The sequence below is a fragment of the Diceros bicornis genome, chromosome 17, assembly GCF_020826845.1.
Source record: "Diceros bicornis minor isolate mBicDic1 chromosome 17, mDicBic1.mat.cur, whole genome shotgun sequence".
In the NCBI taxonomy this organism is placed as follows: Eukaryota; Metazoa; Chordata; class Mammalia; order Perissodactyla; family Rhinocerotidae; genus Diceros; species Diceros bicornis.
In genome coordinates, this window is record NC_080756.1 from 61,670,785 (window position 1) to 61,684,500 (window position 13,716).

At 41.5% G+C, this 13,716-nt stretch overlaps 1 protein-coding gene across 7 annotated transcripts in view; it reads left to right on the forward strand.

Moving 5' to 3' along the window:
• LOC131416483 (chromatin remodeling regulator CECR2) overlaps positions 1-13,716 on the forward strand; it is a 161,827-nt gene that overhangs the window by 81,707 nt on the left and 66,404 nt on the right. Inside the window, exon 1 of one of the 7 annotated variants that reach the window (XM_058559151.1) lies at positions 13,229-13,281. The exons of the other annotated variants lie outside the window; for them this stretch is intronic. The gene's annotated coding sequence lies outside the window, so the exon portion shown is untranslated. Of the gene's footprint in view, positions 1-13,228; positions 13,282-13,716 lie in introns of those variants that run through there. 7 annotated transcript variants of the gene reach the window in all.

A 13,716-nucleotide genomic window follows, 5' to 3' on the forward strand; every position in this document is an offset into this window, starting at 1 on the left:
CAACATATGGTCTATCCTTGAGAATGTTCCATGCACGCTTGAGAAGAATGTGTAATCTGCTGTGTTTGGATGGAGTGCTTTGTATGTGTCTGTTAAGTTCATCTCATCTAGTTTTTCATTTAGGTCCATTATTTCCTTATTGATTTTGTGTCTGGATGATCTGTCCATTGAGGAGACTGGGGTGTTAAGATCCCCTACTATTATTGTGTTGTGGTTAATATCTCCTTTTAGGTTTGTGAACAGTTGCTTTATGTACCTTGGTGCTCCTGTATTGGGTGCATATATATTTAAAAGTGATATGTCTTCTTGGTGGAGTGTCCCTTTTATCATTATATATTGCCCCTGTTTGTCTCTCATTACCTGTTTTATCTTGAAGTCAACTTTGTCTGATATAAGTATGGCAACACCTGCTTTCGTTTGCCATTAGCTTGGAGTATTGTCTTCCATCCTTTCACTCTGAGCCTGTGTTTGTCTTTAGAGCTGAGATGTGTTTCCTGGAGGCAGAATATTGTTGGGTCTTGTTTTTTAATCCATCCCTCCACTCTGTGTCTTGTGATTGGAGAGTTCAGTCCGTTTACATTTACGGTAATTATTGATATATGGAGGCTTGTTGTTGTTATTTTATTGCTGTTTTTCCGGTTCTTTTGCATTTCTTTTGTTTCTCATCCCGTGCGTTTCGGAATACCAATTCAGTTTGGTAGTTCTGTATGGCGGTTCTCTTAGTTTTCTCTTTCTTTATCATGTGTGATTCTGTTCTGATTATTTGGTTAGTGGTTACCATGAGGTTTGTATAAAAAATCTCGTGGATGTGATAGTCCATTTTTTGATGGCCTCTTATTCCCTTAGACTAAGTCCATTTGATCCCTTTCCTCTTCCCCTTCTATGTTATTGTTGTCACATCTTATTCCTTCTTGTGTTGTGAGTTCGTGTTTAACATGATGAGGTTATATTTACGCTTGGTGCTTAACTTCCCTTGATCTTTGGTTTTATAATTAAGTGTTTGCTAATCCATTTTGATAGAGGACTGCGATTTTTCTGGTTTTGTCGACCTATTTTCCTCCTTGTTCAAAACTTTGAATCTCCTTTCTCTTTTTTTCCCCGGTGATGAGGGCCTTCTTGAGCACTTCTCATAGTGGGGGTCTTGTGGCAATGAACTCCCTTAGCTTTTGTTTATCTGGGATAGTTATTATTTCTCCATCATATCTGAAGGATATTTTTGCTGGATAGAGTATTCTTGGCTGAAAGTTTTTGTCCTTCAGAATTTTGAATATATCGTTCCACTCTCTCCTAGCCTGTAAAGTTTCTGTCAAGAAATCGGCTGAGAGTCTGATAGGAAATGCTTTGTATGTTATTTTTTTTGTCTAGCTGCCCTTAATATTTTTTCTTTGTTGTTGACTTTTGCCAGCTTTACTACTATATGCCTTGGAGAGGGTCTTTTTGTGTTGATACATTTAGGAGATCTGTTTATTTCATTTCACTGGTATTTCCATCTCCTTCCCCAGGTTTGGGAAGTTCTCAGATACTATTTCTTTGAAGAAGTTCTCTGCTCCTTTTTCCCTCTCGTCTCCCTCTGGAATACCTATAATCCTTATGTTGGATTTCCTAATTGAGTGGGATATTTCTTGGAGAGTTTCTTCATTTTTTTTTTAGTCTTAGTTCTCTTTCGTCCTCCATGTGGAGCGTTTCTGTATTGTTGTCCTCAATATTGCTAATTCTTTCTTCCATATTGTCAGCTTTGATGCTTAAGGCTTCCAGATTTGTCTTTATCTCCTCTATTGTGTTTTTCATATCTACGATTTCTGATTGCTTTTTTTTTTAATATTTTCAATCTCTTTTGTGAAGAAACTCCTGATTCCATTGAATTGTTTGTGTTTTCTTGTATTTCATAAAGCTTTTTATGATGGCTATTTTTAATTCTCTGTCATTAACGTCATACATTTCTGTGCTTTCCGGGTTGACTTCTGGGTGCTTGTCGTTTTCCTTTTGGTCTGGAGAGTTGATATATTTTTGCATGGTGCCTGTCAGTGTTGGCTTACTTTTCCTCATAGTGAAAATATATGGTCGCAGTTTCCTCTTGCTGCTGCTGGGTGGGGGTCAAGGGCTGTGTATTCTGGCCCGCCTCAATCTGCGGGCACTCTTGTCAGCCCCTGGCTGATCTGAGGCATGGCTGAGTGGAGGCTGCTGGGGGGGAAGCGTGGGAACAGCTGGAGCTGGAGCGTGGGAACAGCTGGGACTAGAGCGTAGCTGGGCTGAAGCAGCTGGGGCTCCGGTGCAGGTGGATTGAAGCAGCTACAGCTGGAGCACTGCTAGGCCAAAGAAGCTGGAACTGGAGTGCGCTGGACCAAAGAAGCTGGAACTGGAGTGCGCTGGGCCAAAGAAGCTGGAACTGGAGTGCGCTGGGCCGAAGAAGGAAGAGCTGGAGCGCCGCTGGGCCAGAGAAGCTGGAATTGGTGTGTGGTGGGCGCAAGTTGCTGGCGCTGAGTCATCTGGAGCCTGAGCACAGGCCAAGCCAAAGCAGCTGGAGCCGGGGGCGGGGGGGGGGGGGGCAGTCAAGCTGGAGGAGCTGGGGCTGTGGCACCATGGAGCCAGAGAAGCTGGGGCCGTGACTTAGTCCAGCTGGAGCAGCTGGGGCTGTGGCGTGGTGGGGCCTGAGCTGCTGCTGCCTCTGGTGCAAGTGCGCAGGCTCGCCCCACTGCTAGGCAGGCCCGGGCACCTGGGGCCGCTGCCTGTGGGTGTGGGGCATGGTCACACTGCGCCTGCTGGTGGGGCCTGGGCACCTGGGGACCGCTGCCTCTGGGGCTGGGGCTGAGTTGAAGCGCTGCAGTGCTGATGTGCCGGTCGGGCAGGCTGGGTCAGGGAGGGATGCTTAGTTTTGCCTCCCTGATCTTAGAAGTTTCTCACTTCACTGTCGCTCTCTGCTCTCCTGAGGGGCTGTCTTGTTGAAAGTACCCTTGCAACAGTTCCTCTCTCTTCGTAGGGGGCTCCCCTTGGGCTGTGAGGGGTCTTGGAGAGCGCTGGTTTTCTTGTGGCGAGCTGCCCCTCCCCCTCCTCTGAGAGCCGCATGGTCTCAGTCTCTGGGTCGCAGTCCTTGGAGAAGGAAGGGATCTCCTCTTACCTCCTTCCACTTACTCTGGGGATTCCAGCACCTCTGTCCTTGGTTGTACGGCTGCCTGGGCGCCTCAGACGTCCCCTGTGTTGTGTGAGTAGCTTCTGTTGGAACATGAATGTCTTTTTTGTCGTGTCTTAGAGGGAGAGAGTTCATTGGGGGAAGCTCACTCCGCCATGATGCTGTTATCACTCGATACTATTTTCCTAGTTACAGTCACACTCTGGTCATTCCTAGCTTGTCCTGCTTTTCCAGATTTCTTCTCTTGTTTGAATTTCAGGCATTTCTGAAAGTCTTCAATTACGCATTTCTATTTTAGACTGGTTGTTCCCAGTGGCTAATTTCTTTCCGTTTTCTCTCTGGCCATTTCATGACCACTTACTCTGTAGGGGCACTGGGCAATACCAGGGATTTCGGCACAGGTTGTTTGAAGTTTTCTTTTTTAACATTTCATTCATAGCGATAAACTGCATTCCACTGAAAACCTTGCTGTTACTGCCTCCCTGGAGTGCACTGGCTGAGTCCTGCCCTCCCTTCCGCCTTTGCTAATCTCTGCTGGAGCATTTTGAGTGTCTCTGTGCTGTGCTAATCATCCATTGAATGGAGATTGCCATTAATTTTTGCCTATCCCCCTTCTAGATCTTACGCTGCTTGAGGATAGGGTTCTTAGTCTCCTTTGTGCATCCCCAGCACTTCCTACAGAACCTGGCCCAGAGTTGCCTTCAGATGCCAGAGATGCCTTTGCACTTGTGACACCTTACGGTCACGTGACCACAGTATGTAAACCAACTGAATTGGTCCAACTGGAAGGACACCCCACACACACACTGGAGTTGTATATGAAATTTTCTATGTATGTGCATTTCTGCCATTCTCACACAGGAGACCAGGACACAATCAGATATGAACAACCAGGTTTTAGGACATTGCAAGATTATTTCCCACCTTAAACTTGCAGGGCCTCATCTCAAGCATCAAGTCTTTGTTGTCTCTGTTCCCCCACCTAGCCTCTGTTCAACTTTTACCATCCTTATTTTTGTTTATCAAAGATACCCTAATCATTTTTGGGGGGACAGGATTAAAACTCGTTACCTAAAATTTCTTTGTCCTTTTTTCTCCACATATGGTTATCATCACGTACCACATAACAATGTTTTGGTCAAGGACGGACCGAGTGTACAACAGCGGTCCCAGAAGATTAGTACCATTTAGCCTAGGTGTGTAGTAGGCTGTACCATCTAGGTTTCTGTAAATACACTCTGTGATGTCTGCATCATGACGAAATTGGCTAACGACGCATTTCTCAGAACGTATCCCCATCATTAAGCGACAAGTGACTACATGTAGTTGCAAAATCTCATTGACTCTGCTTCTGAGATTCTCTCCTTTCATCTCATCCTTTCTAGTGTTCGCTTCTTCCCTGGACTAGATCAGGGATCTTCCAGTCTCTCCCTAAAAATGTGGCCTGCAAACCGCAGATTAACCTTCCAGGTTTGATGATTCTTTCTCTTCCCCATTCAAAAGCGTTCCCTGTTCTTTAGTTGCTCCCCAGTACCTAAATAACTTCAGCTAATCCAGTAGTGAGCTCCTAATGGCAGAGGAAGAACATTACACAACCTCAGCAGTCTAGAGCTGTATAGTCTGAGGTAGCTACGAACATAAATTGTCTGAAGTCTCTTGTTTTATTTTTAAAATTAATGCAATTGTTTGTTAAAAATATCTTCCCAAACAACAACAAGCAACAATAATGAAAAGAAACAAAAAAATCAAAGTAAAACTGATTTTCTAGGAAGCTGTGCCATTTTTACCTGTTGGTTTCCTGTGTTCTGGCCACACGCTGTGGAGTCCAAGGAGCACACAGAGCCTAAATGGAAAGTGTGGGTCTAAGTGATGACGTCTAGACGACTCAACCTGGTGTCTGAGGCTGTGTTTGGTCTGCCAGGAACCTGCTTTTCCCGATTTCTTCTCTGCATGGCCGTGCTTGTCCAGTACTAGCCTCACAGAACATGTTGGAAAGCTTTCCAGCTTTTTCAGTGCTCAGGAATTGTTTATATATCACGGGAATTTTCTTGTGGGAGAAGATCCATGGAACTTCTGAGCTGTTTTTTTTTTTTTTTTAATTCTGGAGCCAGGTTTGGTAGTTAATAACTTTTCAGAAAATCATTCTTCTTGATTTACACATTTATTGGTGTAATTAGTATTTTCCAGTCAACCTAATATCATAGGGTAGCAGTTGTATTTGAGGGAGGAGCTATTTTGGTTTTCCTTTCTGTTACACAACAGCGTAGCCAGTGACACAGCTGTTTCATGGGCGGTTGAGAGCAATGGTATGGTTGCAGCAGGGCAGCAGTGGAGACCTGCCAGCCTTTGGGGACTCCTGGGATAAATCATGTGGCCCACTGAAAGTATTATAATAACCAGTTTCAGGTCTCTCACCATTATACCCACTCGAGCTGATTTATACTTTACAGTCTAAATTGGCGTGGGGCAGGCCTTTGGGATTAAATTAATTTATACCAAGTTAGAACGCATCAGCTGCCAGAGTCAGGAATGCCGTCTGGAGGCTAGTGTGCTTATTTCTCCATGTGTTCTAAGCCCCCACCCTCTGCGTTCTCTCTCACAGAGCAGCTGGAGTAGTCCTTCCAGAGGGCCTGCTTTGCACCTCCTTTGTGGAAGCACGGTTCTGGGTCCCATACAGATGCCCTGATTTTCAACTGAGACTCACTACATTGCAGTGGGTCCTTGTGCAAATTAGGAAGATTTGTAACCTTCTAAAATCAAACACAACATATATGACTCTTTTTTCTTTAGGCCTTTTTACCCCTCCTTAAGTAAACTCAAAGAATTTTTGTGCTTGAATGGGAGTAGTGCAAATCTGTGATCTTGATCCTTACTTGGAAGTTAAAGAAAAGAGTTTTTCTCTCTTTACCACTTCTTTAGCAAAAGATTAAAGAAAAGTTCTAGAGGGATTAGAAGTGTGTCAAACAATAAAAAGTACTTGTTATGTTTTTTAAGAAAAGATAAATTAGTAATTGTCTGTGTCATTTGACTATCTCCAGACTGGAAAGAATCTTTGTTTATTAGGCACACGGGACTTTTTTAAGTAAGAATTGTAAACGTTTTTCCACAACATATGCTAAAGGCCCTGTTTCCCTCCCTCCCGTTGCCTGTTGAGATGGAGCTCTTCCCCTTGCTCAGTCCTGAGTTCTTTTCCCAGCAGCCACTGCTTGTTCTTGAGGGCGGAGGAGGTGGAGCCATGTTAAACAGACTTGTCCCTAATGAGCTGTGACGCCAGCTGCAGAGAGGGCAAATCCTGTTACTCCCTCGGGCTACTCTCTGAAGTTGCAGAGGAGCGGTAGGAACGGTCTCCCTTCTCTTTGCTGATTTTTCTGCGGCCCCCCCACTTCTGTCCCAGAGCATCTTGGCAAAGTTCAGATTTCTGTGCTCACAGCTCAATGCTCACAGTGAAAAGGAAATACAAAGGGGGAGGAGAGAAAGTGGTGGGAGGGAGATGGGGGGATTTTTTAGAAGGGTATTCCCTATTGCCTTAGTCTGAGACTTAAGCTCCGGGTTGAAGGCATAAATAGTGGAGCTTTGAATAACCTGGATTTCCAAATAGTTCTTTGGAGATAATTTTATTGGCTCATGAACACAGTAGGCCATATATTAAAAGAAGTTGAATTTCTATTATTCAGAAACCTCCGAAGTTTGAAAAGACCACTTTCTATTTCTTCAGTCTTTTGTTTTTTTCCCACACTGTCATTGTAAAGATGAAGTAATTGTAATGTTAACGTGTTGTAGAGAATTTACCGTGTGCCGGCTCAGCTGGCTTTTAATAAGCATTTCCTCATTTAATCATTACAACAGCCCTTGGAGGTGTAGATACTTTTAATGTGAAAGTTTTTTTTCTAAATTGTGGTAAAAGACACGTAACATAAAATTTACCATGTTAACCGTTTTTAAGTGCACAATTCAGTAGTGTTAAATACACTCACACTGTTGTGAAACAGAGCTCTAGAACTTTTTCATCTTGCAAATGAGTCTATACCCATTAAAGTGAAAAAATATTGTTTTAAACAAGACTTTTAAAACATTCATTTATTTATTTTTCCTGAGGAAGATTGTCCCTGAGCTAACATCTGTGCCCATTTTCCTCTATTTTATTATGTTTGGGACTCCGCCACAGCGTGGCAAGATGAATAGTGCATAGGTCCGCGCCTGGGATCTGAATCCTGGAACCAGGGGTGCCAAAGTGGAGCACGGAAACTTAACCCCCACACCACTGGGCCGGCCCCTAAAGTGAAAATTTTTTAACTGATCAGCCAATTCTTTTTTGTTTGGCGGGATTAAAATTGCTTTCCTGTTTCTTTTCTTCTTTGCTGTCTTTCTATAACGTTTTTAGTCCATAGTTCACCATAGGTTGGTGAAAACTGAGGCCTGTGTCTGTGTGCCTTGGTTTATCTAAAAAGCCTGAGTTAACAGTTACTACGGGAATGAGAAAAAGCTTTGCTCTGGGGGTAGGGGAGTGTTTCATCACCTATTCTTCATTCTAATCTTTTTATTGATTCTGCATTTTAAGTTCTGCTGAGCTAGAGGGGAAAAATTCACCAATAACTCACCTCACAAGTTACCATGGGGCTGCATGTTTTTCGGTGAGTTATCTAGGTAGCTTCTGATTTATGAAGCATAATATCATAGAAATACATTTTAAAGGCAATTTTATGTTATGAGACCCTTTTTCTTACTGATTTATGAGTTACTGTATTCCATAGGTAAAATGGTAGGCAAGGGCGAGAGGTTGGATTATATTTATAAATGACACATGGTTCCTCTCGATACTTGTGTCATTGGAGAGACAATTCAAGCCTGCTCATTTCTCCTTGGAAGAGCTGATCCAACATCCCTGATAGTCTACCCTTCAATGTAACAACTTTTGCCATTTGCTAACTCACTAGATCATGGTTGTGCTAGAAAAAGCAAACCCAGATTCACTGGGGAGAATTTTTTTTTTATTGATGTCATAATAGTTCATAACATTGTGAAATTTTGGTTGTACATTATTGTTTGTCAGTCAACATATAAATGCGCCCCTTCACCCCTTGTGCCCACCCCGCAATCCCCTTGCCCCTGGTAACCACCATACAGTTCTCTCTGTCCGTGTATTGGTTTATATTCCACATATGAGTGAAATCATGTGGTGTTTGTCTATCTCTCTCTGGCTTATTTTGCTTAACATAATACCCTCCAGGTCCATCCATGTTGTTACATATGGGACAATTTTGTCTTTTTTTATGGCTCAGTAGTATTCCGTTGTATATATATACCACATCTTCTTTATCCAGTCATCAGTCAAGGGACACTTGGGTTGCTTCCACTTCTTGGCTATAGTGAATAATGCTGCAGTGAACATAGGGGTGCATAAGCCTCTTTAGATTGTTGATTTCAGGTTTGTTGGATAGATTCCCAGTAGTGGGATAGCTGGATCATAAGGTATTTCTATTTTTAATTTTTTGAGGAATCTCCATGCTGTTTTCCATAGAGGCTGCGCCACTTTGCATTCCTACCAGCAGTGAATGAAGGTTCCCTTTTTCTCCACATCCTTTCCAACATTTGTTGTTTTTTGTCTTGATGATTATAGCCATTCTAACAGGTATAAGGTGATATCTTGGTGTAGTTTTGATTTGCATTTCCCCGATGATTAGAGATGTTGAACATCTTTTCATGTGCCTATTGGCCCTCTGTATATCTTCCTTGGGAAAGTATCTGTTCATATCCTTTGCCCATTTTTTGATTGGGTTGTTTGTTTTTTTGTCGTTCAGTTGTGTGAGTTTTTTATATATTATGAAGATTAACCCCTTGTCCGATATATGACTTGCAAATATTTTCTCCCAGCTGGTGGGTTGTCTATTCGTTTGGATTCTGGTTTCATTTGCCTTGTAGAAACGCTTCAATCTGATGAAGTCCCACTTGTTTATTTTTTCTTTTGTTTGCCTTGTCCAAGTAGACATGGTGTCCGAAAAGATTCCTTTAAGACCAATGTCAAATAGTGTTTTGCCTATATTTTCTTCCAGGAGTTTTATAGTTTCAGGTCTCACCTTCAAGTCTTTGATCCATTTTGAGTTAATTTTTGTGTATGGCAAAAGCAGATGGTCCACTTTCATTCTTTTGCATGTGGCTGTCCAGTTTTCCCAGCACCATTTATTGAAGAGACTTTCCTTTCTCCATTGTATGTTCTTAGTTCCTTTGTTGAAGATTAGCTGTCCGTAGATGTGTGGTTTTATTTCTGGGCTTTCCATTCTGTTCCATTGATATGTGTGTCTGTTTTTGTGTCAGTACCATGCTGTTTTGAATGCTGTTGCTTTGTAGTATGTTTTGAAGACAGGGGTTGTGATGCCTCTAGCTTTGTTCTTTTTTCTCAGGATTGCTTTAGCTATTCGGGGTCATTTGTTGTCCCATCTGAATTTTAGTATTCTTTGTTCTATTTTCATGAAGAATGTCCTTGGGATTCTGATTGGGATTGCATTGAATCTGTAGATTGCTTTAGGTAATATAGATATTTTAACTATGTTTATTCTTCCAATCCATGTGCATGGGATATCTTTCCATTTCTTTATGTCATCATCGATTTCTTTCAATAATGTCTTATAGTTTTCATTGTATAGGTCTTTCATCTCCTTGGTTAGACTAATTCCTAGGTATTTTATTCTTTTTGTTGCGATTGTAAATGGAATTATCTTTTTGAGTTCTCTTTCTGTTAGTTCGTTATTAGCATACAGAAATGCAACTTATTTTTGGAAGTTGATTTTGTACCCTGCAACTTTACTGTAGTTGTTGATTATTTCTAATAGTTTTCCAATGGATTCTTTAGTGTTTTCTATATATAAAATCATGTCATCTGCAAATAGTGCGAGTTTCACTTCTTCATTGTCTATTTGGATTCCTTTTATTCCTTTTTCTTGCCTAATTGCTCTGACCAAAACCTCCAGTATTATGTTGAATAAGAGTGGTGAGAGTGGGCACCTTGGTCTTGTTCCTGTTCTTGGAGGGACAACTTTCAGACTTTACATGGGGGGGAATTTTTTGCCAATCCCATTTAGCCTGTCCACCACAGTTGGGTAGAACAAGACCACTTAATATGTTTTTCAAATTTAGATAGGGATGTTAGTCCCAGTTTCTGCTGATATGTTAAGAAAACCATGGTTGAATCACCAATGAAGCCTAGGTACTGAGGCAGGCAGAAAATATAATGCAACGACTTTCTCTTTTCTTCTTTTTTAAACCTCAGATTAACCTTTTTCCTTCTTTTTTAAACCTCGGATTCACATATTTTATTAATCATAATTCTTGGTTCACAACACATTGTCATCATGGGTCTATGGGTGTCTGTTTATTTATTCATTTATAAGTAATACCATCATCTGTGAAAATAGCATCCAAACAGAGCTGAACATCATCGGTGTCAATGCTTCTCTCTCATCCGATCTTCTGCTCCCAGCACCCATACTAATTTCTAAAAATCTAGATAGGGAGTAAAAAGTTACCTTAGATTTATTGAAGAAAATATAGATTTGCTATACAGATTAACAATTCAAAATAAACAGTTCTTAGACTTTGAAAGAATCTATTTATATACAGTTGATTTATTAATTTTGATTTCTCCTAGCTGTCACAGGTTAACAAGATGTTAGTAATTTCAAACTTGAAAATTAATAATTTACATGTAATTAAAATGTGGATTTAAGGACATTTTATCTTTTGGCCATGTTACTCTTAACCTTTGTAGGTCTTAGTTTTTATTTTGTCATTGAAGGTCCTGCTTCATTCTAGTTGTGTGTAATTCTAGTTGATGACTGCTTGGGAACAGTAAGAAAAGGATATTGGCAGTTGATACTGTTTGAAGAACACTTTAACTAGAAATTTCGTGATATATCCTCACATTCTTACTGGTTGCTGAATAGATTGATTGATAGAAATGACATTCTTCTGTAAGGAGCAAATGATCCCCTCTTTCCATTGATGACAACTAGTCTTGTATTTGGAGTAAATTGTTTAGTGGTCTACCTGTATATCTGGATTACATTTAATTCTTCAGTGCATTTCAGCAGGTTTCAGAGCTGGAGGCAGGAACTGTAAATTCCACAGATATTGGGGCCGGCCCGGTGGCGCAAGCGGTTAAGTGCGCGCGCTCTGCTGTGGTGGCTCAGGGTTTGCAGGTTCGGATCCCGGGCGCGCACTGATCCACCGCTTGTCAAGCCATGCTGTGGCGGCGTCCCATATAAAGTGGAGGAAGATGGGCATGGATGTTAGCCCAGGGCCAGTCTTCCTCAGCACAAAAAGAGAAGGATTGGCAGATGTTAGCACAGGGCTGATCTTCCTCACACACACACAAAAATTCCACAGATGTTAATAACCAGACATCGTCTGAATGGTTTGATTATAATCATACATTAATGGTAGTGTTTTTAGATAAATAAGGAGTTTTGGCTGTTCTTGAGGTTATCATTTGAATATGGTTGGGTTGCAGCGTAAGGATTTCATTCAGAGTCCTTATGTCAGAAATGAAGTTGATTTTTGAGAGTTCTCTCATATATTTTAGAGCATTTTAGGTCTATGCATTATTTCATTTTTGTTGGCGATTTTGTTTCTTTTTTCATTAAACCAGCATTTATTCATCTTGCACGTGTTCTGAAATCCTTCCCTTCTCTATTCCCACAGCTGCTGCTTTATTTACTGCAGGCTCTGACCTTTCGTCTTCCCGGCTAGCACCTCCCAAACTACATATGCGTGTGAATCCTGTGGCTCTTGTTCGAACGCAGGTTCTGGTTTCAGTAAGTCTATCGTGGGGCCTGAGGTGCTGTGCTTCCAGCAAGCATCCAGGTGATGCTGACGCTGCCAGGTTGGTCACCTCTGGTTACCCTGCAGTCGTTCTGCATGCTACTCTGAGAACTCTTTGTCTGAGACAGAGGTCTGATCATTTCACTCTCCGTCTTCAGACTTGATTGCGTATGGAAGGAAAATCCACACTCTTTGGTGTGGTTTTCAGAGAAGCTCCTCAAGAAATAGGCTTGTCCTGTCTGCTGTTCTCTAATTACCATCTCCCCTTTGGGGAGAGCACTTGGTACCTGTACACATGCCATGAACTTCACATACTCTTCCTCACTGTGCCTGTGCCAGGTAAGAGTCTCCCCTTCAAGGCCCCATGCAAATGTATCTCCTTGGCAAAGTCTTACTCTATGCTATCCTCAGTTTCTCTAGTTTTTCCCATTTTCCCATATCATTTAAGTATTTAATATAGCATTTATTACTTTGTCTCGTAATTCTTTGCTATCATTCAGTCAATGATAGCAAGTCACTCAAAAATATTTAAACATTGATTCTGCATCAGGCACTGATCTAGTTGCTAGGGAGACAGTAGCGAACACAATAAAGAATAAATAAATTAAAATTTCTTATTTCTGGCTTCATAGTTTAGCCCTCCCAGATTCCCTCCCTTCCTTTTCCCTTCCATCCTTCCATAAAGGTATTGGGCTTTCTTATTCACCTTTATATCCCTACTGTCTGGCATATAGTAGGTGAAGTATATATAAATATATATCTATGAGTTAATTTGACTACCTACTATTTGCTAATTTCTATGCTAATGTTATATGTATGGCCCCAGAGAAGAAAACAAGAACGTTCCTTTTCCATGAGCAGCTTATGAATAGGAGGTGAATAAAACTAACACTGTGTTATTTTTAAGGAACAGAAGGGGCATTCAGTGACACTATTGCTACAACATTTTGGTTTTGCCTCCTCAGAGAACAATATTATAGTTAGAAACTGGACAGCTAGAACTTGCCTCTGGTGAAGTGACACTGATAGGAAGGAAATGCCCTGGTCCAGTGTTTCCACCTAAGCTGGAAGAGAATGTCTGCGGCTGGGAGACCAGAGATGAAAGAGAAAGGGCCTTAGTGGTATAGCTTGAACTTATTCCTACAAGAGTGACATCTTTTTAGGAATCTCTGCTAAAAATTAATGCAGATTTTGCATTTTGCTCTACAGTATGATTGTTTTATAAAATAATTTAAATTATTTACTACAGAATAAAAGTGATCCACATGTCTCCTGTGGCTTCTAGGAATCCTGGCACGCCTCCAGTGATCTGTGGTAAACTCCTTGTGGTCCCCTCCTTGGTAAAGCCTTCCCAGTTCTTAACTCTTCCAATGTGGCCTTTATCTTAGTTTAACTTGGTACTGTTCTTTAAAAACACTAGGAAGCATCACTTAGTACAGACTACAGCGCCTTTAATCAAGAATCACACTGTGCTCTTAATTGACACCATGGGGAAAAGGACAGAGCATCAATAGAAATGTGTAACAATGTGTCAACATATACAGATGAAGGAGGTGCTGGAAGAATCCGCAAAGTGAAACTCAGCTAGGAAGATTGTATAGATACAAGTTTTCCGTGTAAGGGACTACAGTATGGCTTGGCAGAAGGGAGACAGGAAGGGATTTCCTTCTACATAGGGAGAGTGCTGTATGGGGGCTTAATGAGGCGATTATTGTAAATGTTGAAACATGTCAGGCCTTTCTAGGACAAGAGTGCCTGAGCCAGTGGGAAGCCAC